Raw genomic sequence first — 21,320 nt, forward strand, 5'->3', positions numbered from 1 at the left:
ATCTGCTCTACCAGGGTGTATGTGGCCTGATTGTAAGAACTGAACCAGGTCAATGAAGTGTTTTGTTCTGAACAAGATGAAGGGAGAATATGTTGCATAAATTAACTGAGCAATCTTTTCATTTATGGAGTCCTGCTGGAATTTGCTGGTCCTGATTACGAACTCATCCTTGATTTTACTGGATGATGAAAAAAGATTTTTTTAAAGTAAGTAATTTACTGTCTGACATATGTTTAGTGGCAGCACTGTTGGTGGTACCAGCAGATGACTCTGAAGTTCTAGACATTGCAGAGGATGGATATTCATACCCTGTCACAGGGCATGACTCCTCTCCTGCCTTCTCCCCATAGAAACAGCATGGACTCCAGTGATTGTGCCTTCACCATATCCTTTTATTTTAAGTTCCCTCCATGATTTCCACATCAATCCCTGTGCAACAGTCTATTTTCAGCCCCAACAGCTCTTTTTGGCCCTCTTCCCGGGATCTGAGAGGAACAGACGTCTCTCTCTCTCCCTTGAGGACTGTGAGTAACTGGGCTCAACTAGCCTTAATCCTCTCTGTCTCTCCCCTCCCTTGGCACTTCCTTCCTGCCTCTTTATCAGCCCGGGGCTGATGGGCTAATTGGCTCCTTGTCCCATCCCGCTGGCAAGCCTGATTCTCTAATTACCTCTGTCAGCTCTCTCAAGGTTCACCTGTTCCCTCCCTGCACTCTGATCACTCAAATGTATGCATTCAGTCATACACCCTATGTGTAAGCTGGACCTTGAAACAAAATGGTAAAAGTCAGTCACTAAGTATTACTCAGTGCACTGCTTTAAAAAAAATGAAATTGTAACTGAAAGATGCCTATTATTGCAGTTATCTGTACCATGACATAATTTGATATAAATGATATAATTTATTCTAAACCCAGTTTTATAGGGAAAATAATTAATAAATCAAAAGCATTATCTAAATCTATTTAAATCTTTATCTCTAGCAACATACCAAACAGCTTGCAAAACAAAGTTTTAGCATTCAAATTCGTAAATAGCTAATAAAACTTTACTTTTAAACAGGATATCTTCACCTAGGATGTTTGATTATACTGAGCAATAAAAAATAATTTCAGAAGTCCAGGAGTATCAGTAACAATGTAACTTATAAATATTCCCACAATAAACTAACATATAAATTATATTTTGAACACAAACATTTTGAAATTCATAAGTAATCCACCCAAATTTATGACAACAATATAAATTATCATTTACTACCATAGTAAGGCATGGTAGTCAGTCGACAAGTATGGTGCAAAAATAAGTTTACTCAATAGAATAGCTGATCTAGAGCCTTTGAACGTTCCACATCATCTTCAATGTCACTGCCTTCTGAGGAGCACTTTTCATAATGTTGTTTCATTGTGACAGCCAAGCCTACTATCTCTTTTTTGCACTGTTTACATCTGGCACGTGTTCCTTTTTTACCCAGAGGAACAGGAATTTCTTGAAAATATTCCCAAATAGGGTCTTTTTTATGACCTGAAGCCATGGCAGTATTTTTCTCCAGTTCCTAAGTGTTAAAATCAACATTAGAGGCTGAACTCTGAAGAATGCTGTACCTTCTTCTCACAGTGTACTGCTTTGACACCACTGTTGTACCTTTCTGGTTCCACACACTGCTTTTTCCCTTGTTACATAACTCCTCTGCCCCACACCTCCTAGCCATCAGAAAACAAAGAAGTAACACGAATCCAAGACTTTTGCTCATGTAACCCACTTGCCTTTTGCACTACAGTATTTTATTTGTTTAGAGACAGAGAGGGAGACAGTTGTGAAATCAATGGATTTCTGTTTGTATCTCTGTGTAGACATGCAAGGAGACAGAGCGAGGCCATTTACTTGAAGTGCTCAGGACCATCCAGGAGCAAGGGTTGGTAGTTACTGGGCAGAACAGTGAGCTGGAAGGTATGTTTCCATGGTGGGTGGATTCATAAACAGTCATAATTTGAGAAAAAAGAAAAGGAGTACTTGTGGCACCTTAGAGACTAACAAATTTATTTGAGCATACGATTTCATGAGCTACAGCCCACAAGTACTCCTTTTCTTTTTGCGAATACAGACTAACACGGCTGCTACTCTGAAACCTATAATTTGAGAAGTGAGCCAATCTGAACTCTGATAGGGAGAAACTATAAAATAGGAGTATGGACCCAGGTGGGCTCAGGATGATCCTGAGGAGATCACATGATGGTGTCTCCTGAAGTCAGAGGCTGAGTCCCAATGCCTATGATGACTTTGCCAGTGTCTTGCACCCAAAAGCACAACCTCTGTATCCCCCACAGGATGAAGCCCTTCATACACTGCATGACCTTTTGTGCCATATTTATAAAGCTTGATCTCAAAAGTTAGCTGTTTTTCCTCTGATAGTTTCTTTACATAGAAAAGCATAAGCCTTTAACTCAAAGTTTTTGACAGAGGCTTATGCATGCAGCATATTTTTGTTTTTTAAAAAATCAGATTTTTATCCACTGTTTGATTTCCAGAAATCCACTTGTATGTATTTGACTGTTCATACAATTTCCCAAAATGCACTTCTGCCAAAAATGGTCAGTGTTTAACCCAGCAGTTCCCAAACTATGGGTTGTGCCCCCAAGTGGGGTTGCTTCATCGGCAGATGGGGTTGCAAGCCCATGTGTGAAGGATAACATTTTTCTCTACAAAATGGTATCCTCCATGCTGTCTGGGGCATGGGAAGAAATGAGTCTGAAAATGGCGTTATGCAGGCAAAAAAATTGGGAACTGCTGGTTTAACACAATATATTTCATTGGCTCTGCTGATTCCCACTATTGAAATATTACTGTAACAAGTAATAACAACCATAGGAAATGGTGAGGAGAAATCTTAAAGGCTGTAAAACTACTAGTGGGGAATGATTGTCCAATGGTTAAAGCACTGGCTTAGGATGTGGGAGACCAAAATTAAATTCCCCGCTCTGCCATAGACTTCCTGTGTGACCCTGGGCAAGTCACATAGTCTCCATTGGAAGGATCTGTTGCCACCATTTATTAATTCAGAACAGAGTTCTTAACCCTTTATGTACTAAAAACTACATAAACCAATACAATATCTGTGATTAGCATTATGTGAAAAATAATTCCTCAGCTAAAACAGCAGTGCTGAGAGTACACAGCCAAAATCCAGTTTGGACCATTACATTCTGCTGAACACTGCCCTCTTCCCACTGATACTGCTGCAAATATGAGAAGTATAGTAAAAAGGTTTTTCCTGCACACTCTCCAGCATTTTAGATGTCTGCAAGGGAAATCTAGAATTTAGCAAGTAAATAAAGGAAGTGATTTTGAAGTATTTTAATTTTTTTATCCTACACACATATTTTGTTCCTAATTTTGAATCATATCATATTTATGTTTCTAAATAGCAGTGGACAAGAGGACACTTACTCTTTTAGGAAATGGCCTTTTTAAAAAAAAAGAAAAGAAAAAGGCACTATTTACAGTTACGCTGTTTCTATTTACTATGGATTAATGATAATACTTCCATGTATGAGAGGTAGAAGAGTGCTAAACCTTTACGCAACTGATTTTCATTAGAGGTTTTTAGAAATCTATGGCTTCCGATTGATTCTTGTCATTTTTCCCTCTTTGGCAACTGGATTCACCATCTGTTTAAGTATAAAACAACACATAAGGGTAGCATAGAGCTGAACAACACAGACTACCACCAAAGCCGCCTTTGTAACAACAGATGGAACCATATAAACATTATCTTTAACATATGCAATTGCTCAAGATATGCTTTTTAAGAAAGTAACAGGAGCCTTTAATATTTATTAAAAGAAAATTGTGCCAGTTAGCTAGACTATAAAGTTGATAAAATAATGGAACATTAATACAGTTTTTAGACATACTATATGCCTAAACTATCATTAAACCTGTACAGGTCATTAGCTATGTTCCTTTTTGGCAGTACGCTATTCAATAATAGAGATATTCATCAAAACTTAAAAATAGACACACGTTATAGGCAGCAAGGGAAAAAAAATCAATATAGGTGGTCAAATACTTTTTTATGTTTTGATTTACAAAAAACCCCCACTGGATTTAATGGAAATTCTGATTGTCTATTAAACACTATAAATAAATGCAGTATATTTTACGCAATGCATTATTCTAAATTGGCCAATTCCTGTTTTCAGATAACTATTTTTACTCACGATAAAAATCTTTGTGTGAAAGCACTGAAAGTGGATAATTTTCTTTTGCCAATATAAAGTGACAACTCTTCTAAGATGCACAATACAGGTATGTGCTGTCCCTCATACAAGAGAAACAGAAGCATTTATATTAAATGTTATTATAGGAAAAGAAGGATAGTTACCATTATCTGGAGCTTGAGTGTGTTGCCTTTGCCGATCCACATTATTGAGAAGAGCATGCTCTCTCTCAGTGGTGAAAGCAGTGGTCATTAAGCCTTGTGCATGCTACCTCACAAATACTGAACTACTTATGAAGGTGCACAAAAAGCTGTGGCTCTAACTCTCCCAGGTCACTTTAACTGCTAAATTCATAAAAAGAAAATCTGAAGAAGAGGGGAATGGAGGATAGGAGATTGTATATCTGTAAAGGCAACACATTTGAACAACTCAAATCATTGGTAAGTAACCTTCCTTTCTCCTTTAAGAAATGGCTCTGCAGATTCCCACTCCAGAGACATTACAGTAACAAGTAATAACAACCATAGGAAATGTTGAGAAGAAATCTTAAAGGCTGTAAAACTACTAGTGGAGAAGGATTGTCCAGTGGTTAGAGCACTAGCTTAGGATGTGGGAGACCAAGGTTAAATTCCCTGTTCTGCTATGGACAATGGCAGATTAGCCACTGGGCCAAAGGGCCCTGGCCAACTGGGGGCCCCTAGAAAAATGGGTGCACCTGTACCCCGACCCTGCTCCCGGCAGGAGTCGGAAAGGGGGAGCAGGGGAGACTGCAGACACAAGAGGTGAGGAGGGGCCCCCACTTGCTCTGGCTCAGGGCCCCACAACACCGTAATCCGCCTCTGGCCATGAACTTCCTGTGTGACCCTGGGCAAGTTACATAGTTTCTCTGTGCTTCAGGTCACCATCTCTAAAACAAAGATGATAATGCTTCCCTACCTCACAGGGATGTTATGAGGATAAATATATTAAAAGATTGTGAAGTACTTTGATATCTACTGATGAAAATCACTATATAAAAATAGGCATTACTATTTACTCTCCCTAAACAAGCATCTGACTTGACACATAGACAGTATGTCAACACAGCAATTAAATGCCTGTGGCTGGCCGGTGTCAGCTGACTTGGTCTTGTGGGGATTTGGGCTACAGGACTGTAAAATTGCAGTGCAGACATTAAGGCTCAGGCTGGAGCCTGGGCTCTGGGACCCTGCCCCCTCAAGGGGTCCCAGAACTCAGGCTCCAGCCCAACCCCGAATCTCTACACAGCAATTTAACATCCCTGCAGACCAAGTCAGCGGACATGGTCCAGCTTTGGGTGTTTAGCTGGAGTGCAGACATACCCAGAGAGAGCATAACTTCTTATAGCCACTTTACAAATTTCCAAAATCGACATGCTCCTTCAGCAAGCCATGGAAGCTGCTTTAAATGGTGCAGCTAGATGCTGTGGTACAACTATACCCTACACAATCATAAGAGGATTGGATGCAGAGCCTAATCCTTTTCGATAGCCTCTGAGCTGGAACAGTTTTCCCTTTAACTTTATCCTTATAAACTACAAATAATCTAGGGAAAGCAAATCACAGGAACACAGGAATTGCCATACCAGATAAAACAAGTGGTCTATCACCTTTAGGATCATGTCTCTGACAGTGGCCAATAGCAGATGCTTCAGAGAAAGGATCAGGAAACACCAGAGTGGACAGTAATGGAATAATCTACCTATTATTATATGGGGGAAGCTTTGTCCCATTGTTTAGTGGTTGCCTTATACCCTGAAGTGTGAGAATTTATATTTCCTTATTTTTAAAAGTTCTATTTAATGTAAATTTGGGTATTGTCGTTATCCATATAGATGTCTAACCCCTTGTTGAATCCTACTAAACTTTCTGGTTTACTGATAGATCTTGGCAATGAGTTTCACAAGTTATATTTTGTGTAAAACAATCCTAGTGCTGCTTTTCAATTACATTCAATGTCCTCTTTGTTCATGTATTGTGAAAAAGAGGTAAATAGTAGCATTTAATTTATATTCTCTGTACTGTTCCTTATTTTGTTTACCTCTATCATGTCCCTTCTTCATCTCCCCTCCAAATTAAATAGTCCCAATCTTTGCCATTTCCCCTCACATGGAAGTTTGCCTTTGTCTAATCATTTTTGTGGCTCATCTCTGGAATTCTTCCATTTCTCTTCTAGCTGTTTTTGAGAAAGAGTGACTATACAGTATTCAAGGGGAGGTCATATCAGTTTATATAAGGGCATAATAAATATTTCGGAATTGTTCACGTTCCCCTTTTTACTTCCTAACATTCCCTCCTCACACATACTTTTTTGACCATTGCTGAATACTGAGCAGAAAGTTTCACTGATATGCTCATAATGGCATCCAGGTCATTTCCCTATTGGTTAGCTAATTTAGAACCTAGAAATGTAAGTAGTTCAAATTAGTCTTTCAAATGTTCATGACCTTGCACTTGTTGATAATGGATTTCATCTGCAATTGTGCTGCTCATTCACCCAGCTTTGTTAGGCTTCTTTGGAATACCTCACAGCCTTATCTGGTCTTGACCAATCTATATAGTTTTGTCACTTGTAGTTTTTGCTAATTCACTATTCACCCTGTTTTCCAGATAATACATGTATTGAAGATATTTATCCTAGTACAGAACCTGTTAATTTTTTCTTATGTTTGATGTTCACCCTTTATTTGTACTTTTTCTTTTCTGTCTTTTAGAAACTTCCGGTAATCCTGAAGAATAATATCCCAGAGAAATAGTGGATGCCCAGAGAATCATAGACTGGAAGGGACCTCGAGAGGTCATCTAGTCCTGTCCCCTGCACTCAAGGCAGGACTAAGTATTATCTAGACCATCCCTGACAGGTATTTGTCCAACCTGCTCTTAAAAATCCCCAGTGATAGAGATTCCACAACCTCCCTAGGTAATTTATTCCAGTGCTTAACCACTCTGACAGTTAGGAAGTTTTTCCGAGTGTCCAACCTAAGCTGCCCTTGCTGCAATTTAAGCCCATTGCTTCTTGTCCTATCCTCAGAGGTTAAGAAGAACAATTTTTCTCCCTCCTCCTTGTAACAACCTTTTAAGTACTTGAAAACTGTTATCATGTCCCCTCTCAGTCTTCTCTTCTCCAGACTAAACAAACCCAATTTTTTCAATCTTCCCTCACAGGTCATGTTTTTGAGACCTTTAATCATTTTTGTTGCTCTTCTCTGGACTTTCTCCAATTTGTTCACATTTCTCCTCAAATGTGGCACCTAGAACTGAGCACAATACTCCAGATGAGGCCTAATCAGCACAGAGCAGAGCGGAAAAATTACTTCTCATGTCTTGCTTACAATACTCCTGCTAATACATCCCAGAATCATAGAATATCAGGGTTGGAAGGGACTTCAGGAGGTCATCTAGGCACACCCCCTGCTCAAAGCAGGACCAATCCCCAACTAAATCATCCCAGCTAGGGCTTTGTCAAACCTGACCTTAAAAACCTCTAAGGAAGGAGATTCCACCACTTCCCTAAATAACCTATTCCAGGGCTTCACCACCCTCCTAGTGAAAAAGTTTTTCCTAATATCCAACCTAAACCTCCCCCACTGCAACTTGAGACCATTACTCTTTGTTCTGTCAAGAGTGATGTTTGCTTTTTTTGCAACAGTGTTACGCTGTTGACTCATATTTAGCTTGTGATCCACTATGACCCCCAGGTCCCTTTCCGCAGTATGACACCATGACTTAGCAGATATCCATGTAAACTAGGCAAGTCACTTAATCTACCCTGTATTTCAGTTCCTCTGTAAAATGCAAATAGTACCTCAAAAAGGTGTGAGGATAAACTCCATTAATGATTGGGAGGCACTCAGACACTTATGGGATGAGGGCCATAAAAGTACCTATATCGACATTTATATCACATTCATCACCATGGTGACCTGCCCATGCTCTTTTTATGGCACCCCCCTTCTGTTTTTAGTTTCAGCTGTGGAAAGGTTAAGCTGAAGATGGGAATTTCACACTTTGTTCTGAAGACATCAAGATTAAGGTCATTCTTATCTCCTCTGGTAATGAGTTTGAAAGCCTTTCCCCATTTATGAGGAAGCCCTTCCTCTTTCAGGTTCATAGTTCTTGAGGGATGTAGTTGTTGAAGGTCATCAGAGCAATGAGAGTACTGTTCTCTTCAATACCTTAAGCCCATTCCATAGAAGGACATTAAGATTAACACAGATACAGTGATCTTGACCTGATGTATCTCAGGAGGGGAGCAGTTGGGGCAAAGACATATCTGGCTTCAAGACTAAGCTTGATAAGTTTATGGAGAAGATGGTATGATGGGGTAGCCTAATTTTGGCAATTAATTGATCTTTGACTATTAGCGGTAAATATGCCCAATGGCCTGTGATGGGATGTTAGATGGGGTGGGATCTGAGTTACTACAGAGAATTCTTTCCTGGGTGTCTTGCTGGTGAGTCTTGCCCACATGCTCAGGGTATAGCTGATTTGGGGTCGGGAAAGAATTTTCCTCCAGGGCAGATTGGCAGAGGCCCTGGGGGTTTTTCGCCTTCCTCTGCAGCGTTGGGCACGGGTCACTTGCTGGAAGATTCTCTGCACCATGAAGTCTTTAAACCACGATTTGAGGACTTCAATAGCTCAGACATAGGTTAGGGGTTTGTTACAGGAGTGGGTGGGTGAGATTCTGTGGCCTGCGTTGTGCAAGAGATCAGACTAAACGATCATAATGGTCCTTTCTGACCTTAAAGTCTATGATTCTAAGTCTGTGCTGGGAGTGGAGCATCACAGTGATGAGCTTTTACTAGCCAGTGTTGCTGAGGAGATAAGCTGCTACATCATGGACTAAGAAGCTTTTAAAAAATGTTGGAAAGCTCTATCTACATATAGTAAGTTAACATTCTTTCTGTTGGATCCCAAAGGCAGACTTTACTGTGGCATGCTCCATGTGTAATAAGATAGTATATGTACAAAAAAAAGTTTGTTCTTGTTTTCACAGCTGTTGCTGTGTGTCTGTGTCACCCAGCAGCAGTGGGGAGTACAGGAGCAGCCCTATGCTGCAAATTGAATTGATGAGGTGAAGGCAGACCGTTTAGAATGGACAAGAAAGCGATAATGTTTGCTAGGTCTCAAAGTATTTCTCTTTTCATCATCTTGCCTGGGGTCAGTTTCTGACAGCCACCATTCATCCAGGTTCTTATCTCAACCAGGCAGAGGAAGAGTTGGAAGATGGTACTATTTTTGTCAGAGGTAAAGGACAGAGCTATGTGAAATCTGCATGTATCCGCTATTTTAAACATGGTGTCTCAATCTTTCACAAAGCCTTCATGTAGATATTAAAAGGATGGGGGAGAAAACTCAGCCTTCTGGAACTCCTGAGATCAGCCCTCTGGAGGCAGACGAGCAGTTGCCCATCGCTAATCTCTGTGAGCACCCTGGAAGGACAATCGCCATTTTATAGAAAGAATCAACACTACTTCTGTCTGCATTCATGTTCCGTTTGTTCTAGGTGCCAAAAGGGGAGACAATGATACAAGTCCTCCCAGACCCTAGCCTGCCCAAGAATTCCCAGATCTGCAGATAATCTTCTCTGAGGGTTTGGGAAAAGAAGAATGATACTATGGAGTTGTCTATATTCCCTTTCACATGTGAAGAGGGGGAGATTCACATGCAAATCCAAAGGATACAATTAGATCTTCCATAGCACCTCAATCCTCACCTAAAACATCCAGCTTGTCTAGGCCTGCCATTCCTTGGGCTGAGACTGCTGACTGAGTTAAAATAAGTGGTAGTTTTGTATGGAAACCAACTTTACACATATTTTAGGTTATTGCAATTTAGATTGAAAGTAAGAGAAAGCCAATTTTAATAAAGACAAAGTTTTTTAAAATACCACATTCTGGGTGCTAACTCCTTTATGTTTTGTTATAAAGTTCCTCTGTACATAATATGAATGTAGTTAAAACATAAAAAGTTCTTGGCTATGATGAAAAGCAAAGAGAAGGAATGCTCTAAATAATAAGAGTGCAAGAGCATTTGATTTATTCACCTTTTACTAAAACCAGTGAAGAGACTAATTCATAATTTCAATGAAGAAATTGCATTTTAATTCTTGTCTTGCGGACATTTGACCCTAGTGATGGGAATTTGGGAATGAATTTTCTTCATTGCTTCTGACTAACCATGTCCATCGATGCAGAACACAGTATATTAAGTATTTTAGAAATTACACTTTCAATCATCACCGGTCCCACAGAACAAAATAACAAAGTAAGTGATGAAAAGTGTAAAACAGTCTATGAATCCTAATTGGTAATTATGCAAGACAAACATCATGCATTTCTAGTAAATGGTATTTACCTTCTATCCATCCATTTTTCTTTCATACTGGAAACCAACAATTTTAATTTGTAGTTCTTCACCTTTTAAAAGTGCAACCCAATCAAGCAATAAATTTGTTCATAATGAATAAATTTTTCCTACCTAGTGAAATTTTAATGATAGTTACATCAAACTGCATTTTTAACCTGATTAATATGAAAGTGAACAATAAAACCAATTCAAACACATTTTAATGTCTTCAAAGAAAATAATGTTTTGATGGACACAAAATACTGCTAATCTTGTGTATGACCTTCCTTCTGCTTGGTCAGTCAATTAGTAATAGTGTTCACAGGTGTCTATAAGGTCAGCAGATCTGCAATCAAATTATTTGCACACTAAACCTAAACTCCTCTTTTTTGCAATGTAGATCAAATTCTATTTTGGGAAAATACTTTCAGGATTTTTTTTAAATTGTGTTTAAAAGTGTCCTAAGGGAAAGTATTCTCTCTGGTGGAGGAATGGGAAGTAAACTAATTAGCAAAGTGATGGGAACCCAGAACTCAATTTAATGTTCCAACATACTCTGAACTATTTACTCCATTTCTCTTCCATGAACACTGTTCATAGTTGCGTCTGTTGCATTTTTAGCACGGTCCCCCAATATTACTCCCAATTTCCCTTGAAAAGTATATGATTGTTCTCTTCCCTTTCAAGCAGAAACACTGAATGAACTACTCATATTACACCTTTATTTAGACTACCATAATTCTCTTCCTATTACTATGATCTTCCATACTACTGAAGAAATTAACTGTGTGTTTCTATGACCCACCCCCTCTGTTATTCTCTTTCTGACACATTATCTTCTTTCTAAATTCCTGACAATACATGAGCTTTATTGTTTTATATGTAGCCAGTAGTGCAGGGGTATGCATCTACATGACTGATGCAATTATCTTCATTACTCCAATTGAAATACCTATTGGCAAAGCACTGATGTCATTGAAGTTAATGACCTACTGTTTAAAAAATCACAATTGCAGCCAAATGGTCTAGTATTATTATACAACTGAGGCAAGAGAAGAATATTTTGAACATGGGTCTACAATTTCCTTGCACTGTGACTTCAACACAGGTGAAAAACTGCCAAAGCAGTTCACTTAGGGGTGAGCTGAAATTCCGTTCCAGGTGTATTATCATAGAAGCAAAGGAGACTGGACATTTCAGTGTTAGAACATATTGATGGGAGGATATTCTGGTCTAAGGTTTTAATCTGGAATAAAATTAGCATTTACTAATAAAATTCATAATTATCATTCTCATTAATACAGAACACTACTTAGTATTATAGATCATGCCTTGTGAGCACTGAAAGTTCTGTATTGTCTCAGCATGGGGCGCATGCTCTGCAGTCTTTGTACCTGCTCTTACTAGTTAGAGAGGTAAAATCTAGTGCAAAAAGATACAATCTAGTGGTCTGAGTTTTAACTTTGCTTTGACACTGAACCCTTTTGTGGCTTTGGGCAAGTCACTTATCCTCTCTGACTCAGTTTCTTCATCCATGAAATGTTGCCCTACCTACCTATTAAGTTACCTTTGAAATGCTGATAATACAATAGAAGGTCTACACTAAAAAGATCATCTGTTCTCTTTGGTGTAACACACAAACCGTCCCCACTCAAGCCCAAATTAATGGTGTTAAATTTGCAAATGAATTTTAGTTCTGCAGTTTCTCTTTGAAGTCTGTTTCTGAAGTTTTTTTGTTCAAGTATGGCTACTTTTAAATCTGTTAGAGAACGTCCAGGAAGATTGAAGTGTTCTCCTACTGGCTTTTGTATGTTACCATTCCTGATGTCCGATATGTGTCCATTTATTCTTTTACGTAGAGACTGTCCGGTTTCGCCAATGTACATGGCAGACGGGCATTCCTGGCATATATAACATTAGTAGATGTTCAGATGAATGAGTCCCTGATGGTGTGGCTGATGTGGTTGGGTCCTCTGATGGTGTCGCTAGAGTAGATATGGGGAAAGAGTAGGCAACGAGGTTTGTAACAGGGATTGGTTCCTGGGTTAGTGTTTCTGTGGTATGGTGCGTAGTTGCTGGTGAGTATTTGCTTCAGGTTGTGGGGCTGTCAGTAAAAGAGGACTGACCTGCCTCCCAAGGTCTGTGAGAGCGAGGGATCATTTTCCAGGATAGGCTGTAGATCGTTGATGATCAGGACCAGCTCTAGGCACCAGCAAAGCAAGCATGTGCTGGGGCGGCACAATTCCAGGGGTGGCATTCCGGCCATCCTTTTTTTTTTTTTTCGCTTGGGTGGCAAAAAACCTAGAGCCGGCCCTGTTGATGATGTGGTGGAGAGGTTTTAGCTGGGGAGTGTATGTGATGGCCAGTGGTGTTCTGTTATTTTCCTTGTTGGGCATGTCCTGTAGTAGGTGACTTCTGGGTACCCGTCTCGCTCTGTCAATCTGTTTCCTCACTTCCCCAGGTGGGTATTGTAGATTTAAGAATGCTTGATAAAGATCTTGTAGGTGTTTGTCTCTGTCTGAGGGATTGGAGCAAATTCGGTTTTGGAGCAAATACCTATCTTAGGGCTTGGCTGTAGACAATGGATTGTGTGGTGTGTCCTGGATGGAAGCTGGAAGCATGTAGGTAATTATAGCGGTCAGTAGGTTTCCGGTATAGGATGGTGTTTTTGTGACCATAACTTATTTGCACTGTAATGTCCAGGAAGTGGATCTCTTGTGTGGACTGGTCCAGGTTGAGGTTGATGGTGGGATGGAAATTGTTGAAATCATGGTGGAATTCCTCAAGGACTTCTTTTCCATGGGTTCAGATGGTGAAGATGTCATCAATGTAGCGCAAGTAGAGTAGGGGCACTAGGGGACAAGAGCTGGGGAAGCGTTCTAAGTCAGCCATAAAAATGTTGGCATACTGTGGGGCCTTGTGGGTACCCATAGCAATGCCACTGATTGAAGGTATAAGTTGTCCCCAAATTTGAAATGGTTGTGGGTGAGGACAAAGTCACAAAGCTCAGCCACCAGGTGTGTTGTGTCCTCATCAGGGATACTGTTCTTGACAGCTTGTAGTCCATCCTCACGTGGAATATTGGTGTAAGTAGTTCTCAAACTTTTGTACTGGTGACCTCCTTCACATAGCAAGCCTCTGAGTGTGATTCCCCCCCTTATAAATTTAAAAACACATCTTTATATATTTAACACCATTATAAATGCTGGAGGCAAAGCAGGGTTTGGGGTGGAGGCTGACAGCTTGTGACCCCCCCATGTAATAACTTTGCGACCCCCTGCGGGGTCCCGATCCCCAGTTCTACATCCCTGGAGGCCAGGATGATGTTTTTAGGAAGATCACCAATGCATTGTAGTTTCCTCAGGAAGTCGGTAGTATCTCGAAGATAGCTAGGACTGCTGGTAGCGTAGGGACTGAGGAGAGAGTCCAAATAACCAGATAATCCTGCTGTAAGAGTGCCGATGCCTGAGATGATGGGGCTTCAAGGGTTATTACCTCACCCACCTTGTCTCTCTAGTATCCTGGAACCAACATAGCTACAGCATTGCCAACAACAATGGACCGATTGCAGATGAACAGGTAATAGATCCTAAGGCCAGAAGGGACCACTATGATCAAATCTTCCTCCTGCATAACAGGCCACAGAATTTCACTTAATAATTCCTGCAGTGAAGGGAATTATCTTCCATATTGTAGGTGAACATTAATTAGCTAAAAGAAAAGGAGGACTTGTGGCACCTTAAAGACTAACAAATTTATTTGAGCATAAGCTTTCGTGAGCTACAGCTCACTTCATCAGATGCCTTCAGTGGAAAATACAGTGGGGAAATTTATATACACAGAGAACATGAAACAATGGGTGTTACCATACACAGTGCAACAAGAGTGATCAGGTAAGGTGAGCTATTACCAGCAGGAGAGCCGGGGGGAAAAACCTTTTGTAGTGATAATCAAGGTGGGCCATTTCTAGCAGTTGACAAGAATGTCTGAGGAACAGCGGGCGGGGGGGGGGGAAGGGGAATAAACATGGGGAAATAGTTTTACTTAGTGTAATGACCCATCCACTCCCAGTCTTTATTCAAGCTGAGCAAACAGGGAAAAATTAAGAATGAGCTCTCAAAACTGGATACTCTCATTAAAAAACAACCTTCCACACAAACTTCCTCGTGGCTGGACTTTACAAAAACTAGACAAGCCATTTACAACACACACTTTGCTTCTCTACAGAAGAAAAAGGATACTAAACTATCTAAACTACTACATGCCACAAGGGACCACAACAGTGGTTCCCTTAACCCACCCAGCAATATTGTTAATCTATCCAACTATACTCTTAGCCCAGCAGAAGAATCTGTCCTATCTCGGGGCCTCTCCTTCTGCCCCTTAACCGCCACGAGCATGATACAGTTCTGTGGTGACCTAGAATCCTATTTTCGACATCTCCGACTCAAGGAATATTTCCAACACATCTCTGAACAACATACTAACCCACAGAGACCTTCCTACCAAGACTACAAAAAGAAGGATTCTGGGTGGACTCCTCCTGAAGGTCGAAACAACAGACTGGACTTCTACATAGAGTGCTTCCGCCGATGTGCATGGGCTGAAATTGTGGAAAAGCAGTATCACTTGCCCCATAACCTCAGCCGTGCAGAACACAATGCCACCCACAGCCTCAGAAACAACTCTGACATCATAATCAAAATGGCTGACAAAGGAGGTGCTGTCATCATCGTGAATAGGTCGGAATATGAACAAGAGGCTGCTAGGCAGCTCTCCAACACCTCTTTCTACAAGCCATTACCCTCTGATCCCACTGAGGGTTACCAAAAGAAACTACAGCATTTGCTCAAGAAACTCCCTGAAAAAGCACAAGAACAAATCCGCACAGACACACCCCTAGAACCCCGACCAGGGTATTCTATCTGCTACCCAAGATCCATAAACCTGGAAATCCTGGATGCCCCATCATCTCAGGCATTGGCACCCTGACAGCAGGATTGTCTGGCTATGTAGACTCCCTCCTCTTGACCTATGCTACCAGCACTCCCAGCTATCTTCAAGACACCACTGACTTCCTGAGGAAACTATAATCCATTGGTGATCTTCCTGAAAACACCATCCTAGCTACTATGGATGTAGAAGTCCTCTACACCAACATTCCACACAAAGATGGACTACAAGCCGTCAGGAACAGTATCCCCGATAATGTCACGGCAAACCTGGTGGCTGAACTTTGTGACTTTGTCCTCACCCATAACTATTTCACATTTGGGGACAATTTATACCTTCAAATCAGTGGCACTGCTATGGGTACCCGCATAGCCCCACAGTGTGCCAACATTTTTATGGCTGACTTAGAACAACGCTTCCTCAGCTCTTGTCCCCTAATGCCCCTACTCTACTTGCACTACATTGATGACATCTTCACCATCTGGACCCATGGAAAAGCAGCCCTTGAGGAATTCCACCATGATTTCAACAATTTCCATTCCACCATCGACCTCAGCCTGGACCAGTCCACACAAGAGATCCACTTCCTGGACACTACAGTGCTAATAAGCGATGGTCACATAAACACCACCCTATACCGGAAACCTACTGACCGCTATGCCTACCTACAGGCCTCCAGCTTTCATCCAGACCACATCACATGATCCATTGTCTACAGCCAAGCTCTACGATACAACTGCATTTGCTCCAACCCCTCAGACCGAGACAAACACCTACAAGATCTCTATCAAGCATTCTTACAACTACAATACCCACCTGGGGAAGTAAGGAAACAGATGGAAAGAGCCAGAAGAGTACCCAGAAGTTACCTACTACAGGACAGGCCCAACAAAGAAAATAACAGCACGCCGCTAGCCATCACCTTCAGCCCCCAACTAAAACCTCTCCAACGCATCATCAAGAATCTACAACCTATCCTGAAGGATGATCCATCACTCTCACAGATCTTGGGAGACAGGCCAGTCCTTGCTTACAGACGGCCCCCCAACCTGAAACAAATACTCACCAGCAACCACACAACATAACCACTAACCCAGGAACCTATCCTTGCAACAAAGCCTGTTGCCAACTGTGTCCATATATCTATTCAGGGGACACTATCGTAGGGCCTAATCACATCAGCCACACTATCAGAGGCTCGTTCACCTGCACATCTACCAATGTGATATATGCCATCATGTGCCAGCAATGCCCCTCTGCCTTGTACATTGGCCAACCTGGACAGTCTCTATGTAAAAGAATAAATGGACACAAATCAGACGTCAAGAATTATAACATTCAAAAACCAGTCGGAGAACACTTCAGTCTCTTTGGTCACTCGATTACAGACCTAAAAGTGACAATTCTTCAACAAAAAAACTTCAGAAACAGACTCCAACAAGAGAATGCTGAATTGGAATTAATTTGCAAACTGGATACAATTAACTTAGGCTTGAATAAAGACTGGGAGCGGATGGGTCATTACACAAAGTAAAACTATCCCACCTCGCCCCCCATGCTGTTCCTCAGACGTTCTTGTCAACTTTTGGAAATGGCTCACCTTGAGTATCACTACAAAAGGTTTTTTCCCCCTCTGCTCTCCTGCTGGTAATAGTTCACCTTACCTGATCACTCTCATAGAATAGAATATCAGGGTTGGAAGGGACCTCAGGAGATCATCTAGTCCAACGCCCTGCTCAAAGCAGGACCAATCCCCAATTTTTGCCCCAGATTCCTAAATGGCTCCTTCAAGGATTGAACTCACAACCCTGGGTTTAGCAGGCCAATGCTCAAACCACTGAGCTATCTCTCATTACAGTGTGTATGGTAACACCCATTGTTTCATGTTCTCTGCGTATATAAATCTCCCCACTGTATTTTCCACTGAATGCAGCCGATGAAGTGAGCTGTACCTCACGAAAGCTTATGCTCAAATAAATTTGTTAGTCTCTAAGGTGTCACAAGTCTTCCTTTTCATTTTGCGGATACAGACTAATACGGCTGCTACTCTGAAACCTGTCACTAATTAGCTAGTTATTTAGGTGAAACTGCCTTGTTTCAGCAATCGTCGAAAAAGGTAAGAGTTGGACTTTGTAGGAAAGATAGTTATATTTATTCTCTCTCTCTCTCTCTTTCTCTCTCTCACACACACCACACAGACACACACATACATTTGTTCTAATCAATTAGATTAGATGAAAGGCAACAGTTTTGACCATAAAATACTGGTTCTTCCTTGGAGACTGTCTCTGTCCTTATATGCTTGAATTCAATACAGTCAAAGAAAATTATATCAGTTAACATTATTTACAAGGCCAAAATATCAGCACAGCATAAAATCATGACATAAAAATACAGTCTTTAAAAAACCAGATTCTTAAAGCACTATCTATTAGCTTTTACCATATCATTGGAAAGCTTTGTGGCAAAGATAAAAGATAAGATAAACTTACAGACACGCATTCTTAGAATACTTAGCTTAATAGTCAACCTCAAACAATTCTGTTCAGCCATCCTGACTGGATCATTTAGACATATGTCAACTTTTATCCCTATCAGGCCTGATCTAATTTCTGCTAAGATAATTGAAATGCCCCTTTGATTTCAATGTGAGCTGCCTCGGACCATATTACATAACTGACTTCAACATGTGCTTAAGACTTTCCACCACTCACACATCTTGGCCTCCTGTATTCTGGGAGTCTACAACTCACAGATGGATCCATTCATAAAAGGAATATTTTCCTCTCATATGCAGTCCTCACATTCTATGCCGACAATACAATTCAGCTTTCAATAATTCACAAGATTATTGCACTTGAATGCAGTCCACATGAATCATGCCAGAAATCCTTTCCTCCCCTTCACATGCAGCTAAACCCTTTCAGTCTCATACACATATGAACTCTTATATGTGCATAAATGAAATTTTACTATTAGGGAAAAGTTATGGAAAATTTATATCAGGTCTTATTTGCTCTCATTAAAGTCAATGAGAGTTTTGCCATTGATTTCATTGGTAGAGGGTGGAGTCTATCAAGTCATGTTTGTCATATGACAGACTGAAATGGAAATTTGTATTACTTTGACCAATTAGCAAAGAAAACTGACTCATACATACATACAGGGAATTGAAAAGTCTGAAATGTATTTATTCAAAAAGCTAAGAAAGATCAAGATTACCTAAGAAAGAAACTAGAAGCCTACAGGGCCAACACATATAAAGAACAGATTTCTGGAATAAGATAGTGGAAAGCTAGTAATCAAGAGATACATATAACAATCAGCCATCTGTGTCTAAAACCATACAGCAAACCAAACTGTAGTTTCACTAAACCTGCTTTCCAACTGAAACACTAGTTGGCTGTATAGTCAGCTAACTAAAAAGAAGAAATGACTGGGATAATCAAGTGATAGGTAACTTATGATGTAAAAGACAGTAAGGTAATAAACAAGCATGCTTCAGCAATACACAACAGAAAAATATCCATTATTTACAGTAAAACATAGAAGATCAAGACCCAGCCTAGAGAACAAGAGGAGGTAGTTGGCATTAAAATTAAAACAGTACCAGCAACAAAGTTCTAATATTTAAAATATTTATATAAAATTAATCTACATAAGTACTTTCAAATGACTGCATCAATCATCTCAAAATGGTGGATCTCACAATGATTCTCAAACAATTAAAAGTACAAAAATAAATATTTTAAAAATCTATTTCTCTTATTACAACCTGAGATAATGGGAAAGTTTCATAAAAAACTAAAAATATTTTTAAATGCAGTTATCTGCTCTAGATAAGGGCAAGACAACCTTTATACAATTTGTAATTAGAAAGAAAAATATTGCCTAAGCAGATGATGGACAAATTGGAACATCAATTTTACAAGGAAGTGCTCATTCCTGCACTCAGCATAACTTTTACTGATTTCATTGGAAACAGAATCAGATCACAGTATGGGAGCATAAACTGCATACCAGTTCATCTTTATAAAATTTAGAGAACTATGTTCCACCAAAAATGAAAGTGCAGAACAACTTTATTTGACAAGGACGTCAGAAATGTTGTAAAGTTATGTGTTCTGAGAGCTTTCAATGACTAAATTCGGACCTGGTTTCAGCCATCACATATGTAAAAAGGTTTTTAAATAGATCATCCTTACTATTAAAATGATTAAAGGATGTACAGACATTACTTGGCTTCTTACAAATTCACTGAGAAAAGCAATGGCACGCAAAGGATGAAATAGATGAATTGTCTCTTATTTCTGAATGGCTCCTCTAATGGAGTATTTCTCTGCCAATATGGAGAGACTGCTGGTAGCTCTGCCCATTTGCCTCTGCAGGAGAGAATATGTACATATCTCTCTCTGAGCACCAGCCTCTCATAGCCCGTAAGAGACAGTTCAATATTCAAGATACCAGAAGATGCTTCCAAAGCTGGAAAAATCTTGGAAAGGCAACAGGGTATGGGTGGAGGACAAACTGAAAGAAGAATGTTCTGGACTGGCAGCGGGCCACTCTTTGAGAAGACCCGTTAACAAAGACAAAATTGTTTTATTCTCAAGGAATGGTCCTATATAAATCAGGAGAGAGCAGTGGGAAAGTAGCAAGCAGTAGAACAATTGATAGGGAGGAAAGAAAACAAGAAATGAGGACAAATGATTGGGAACTACATAATGAAAAACATAATGAATTATTTTTATTCATACAGGCTGTACATAGAAAGGATGGCCATCAGGATCCTGCATCAGAAGGAAGCATCTATGGATGCCAAAACATCTTTTAATGCCTGGTAAATGAAAAACCCAGATAGAAGCTTTACAGCTGGTAGGAGGAGAAGCAGTCAAAGCAGGGACCTTTCGACATTTTAGAGAACTTTCTACAGTCTTCACTGGACTTTCTCTTCCATATGCTGATTGGCTGTTTGCTACACCTTCTTCCTCCCCCAGCCCTCACAGTCCCTTCACCTCAGATTCACTACACACCTACCCCTAACCCTCCTCTCCCATGCACTGTCCCCTTCATCTCCCTTACTTTCATTTTTCTTTCCATTTAACTTATCTCCTCCTAACTAAACCCACCAAAAAAAACCAGTCGTGAAACTCACATGCCATTTGCTGCCAACACATTTTTCTTTGTGTGTTACATTTCTTCCCTCACACTGTGTCTGCCTTGTCTATTTAGATTGTAAGCTCTTCAGGGCAGGGACTGCCTACTATTCCGTGTTTGTACAGTGCCTAGCACAATACAGACCCATTCTTTGTTGGCCCTTATGTAGTACCATAATAAATGTGAATGATAATTAATCACAGATCGCTTCATAGGATACTCTCTTCTTCTCACAGAGTCAGAGTTTAAGGCAAAAAGGGATCACCACATGATATAGCCTAACCTCCTGCACATATCCCAGGCCATTAAACCCCACCTAAATACCTTGCATTGAGCCCAATAATCTGGATTATACCCAAACATTACAGTCCTCTGGAGGCTAAACTATTGAGTGCCACACGCAGAGAATAGAAGGGACCGAGGTGCACCAATGTCCTCAACTCTGGCAAGGACCCAGAGAATGACTCCAAATTCCAGAAGGAGGGTTTTTTTGTTGATTTTGTTTTTAACTTGACTCTGGGGATTGTATCTTTAGACATTGTTTTGATCGTGCTTTTGCAGTCACCACAGGCCACAAGCAAGACATCCACTGGAATACATAATCATGACTAATTATTGCCCAGTTTGTACC

At 40.3% G+C, this 21,320-nt stretch overlaps 1 protein-coding gene and 1 long non-coding RNA gene across 2 annotated transcripts in view; one reads left to right on the plus strand and one right to left on the minus strand.

Moving 5' to 3' along the window:
• EFCAB11 (EF-hand calcium binding domain 11) overlaps positions 1-21,320 on the minus strand; it is a 118,766-nt gene that overhangs the window by 22,097 nt on the left and 75,349 nt on the right. The gene's annotated exons all lie outside the window — the stretch shown is intronic.
• LOC140913293 (uncharacterized) lies at positions 4,511-20,687 on the plus strand. The gene is made up of 3 exons (XR_012159524.1): positions 4,511-4,657; positions 6,949-7,095; positions 20,292-20,687. It is a non-coding gene; the product is annotated as an uncharacterized lncRNA (long non-coding RNA).

Source organism: Lepidochelys kempii, chromosome 6, assembly GCF_965140265.1.
Source record: "Lepidochelys kempii isolate rLepKem1 chromosome 6, rLepKem1.hap2, whole genome shotgun sequence".
Taxonomy (NCBI): domain Eukaryota; kingdom Metazoa; phylum Chordata; order Testudines; family Cheloniidae; genus Lepidochelys; species Lepidochelys kempii.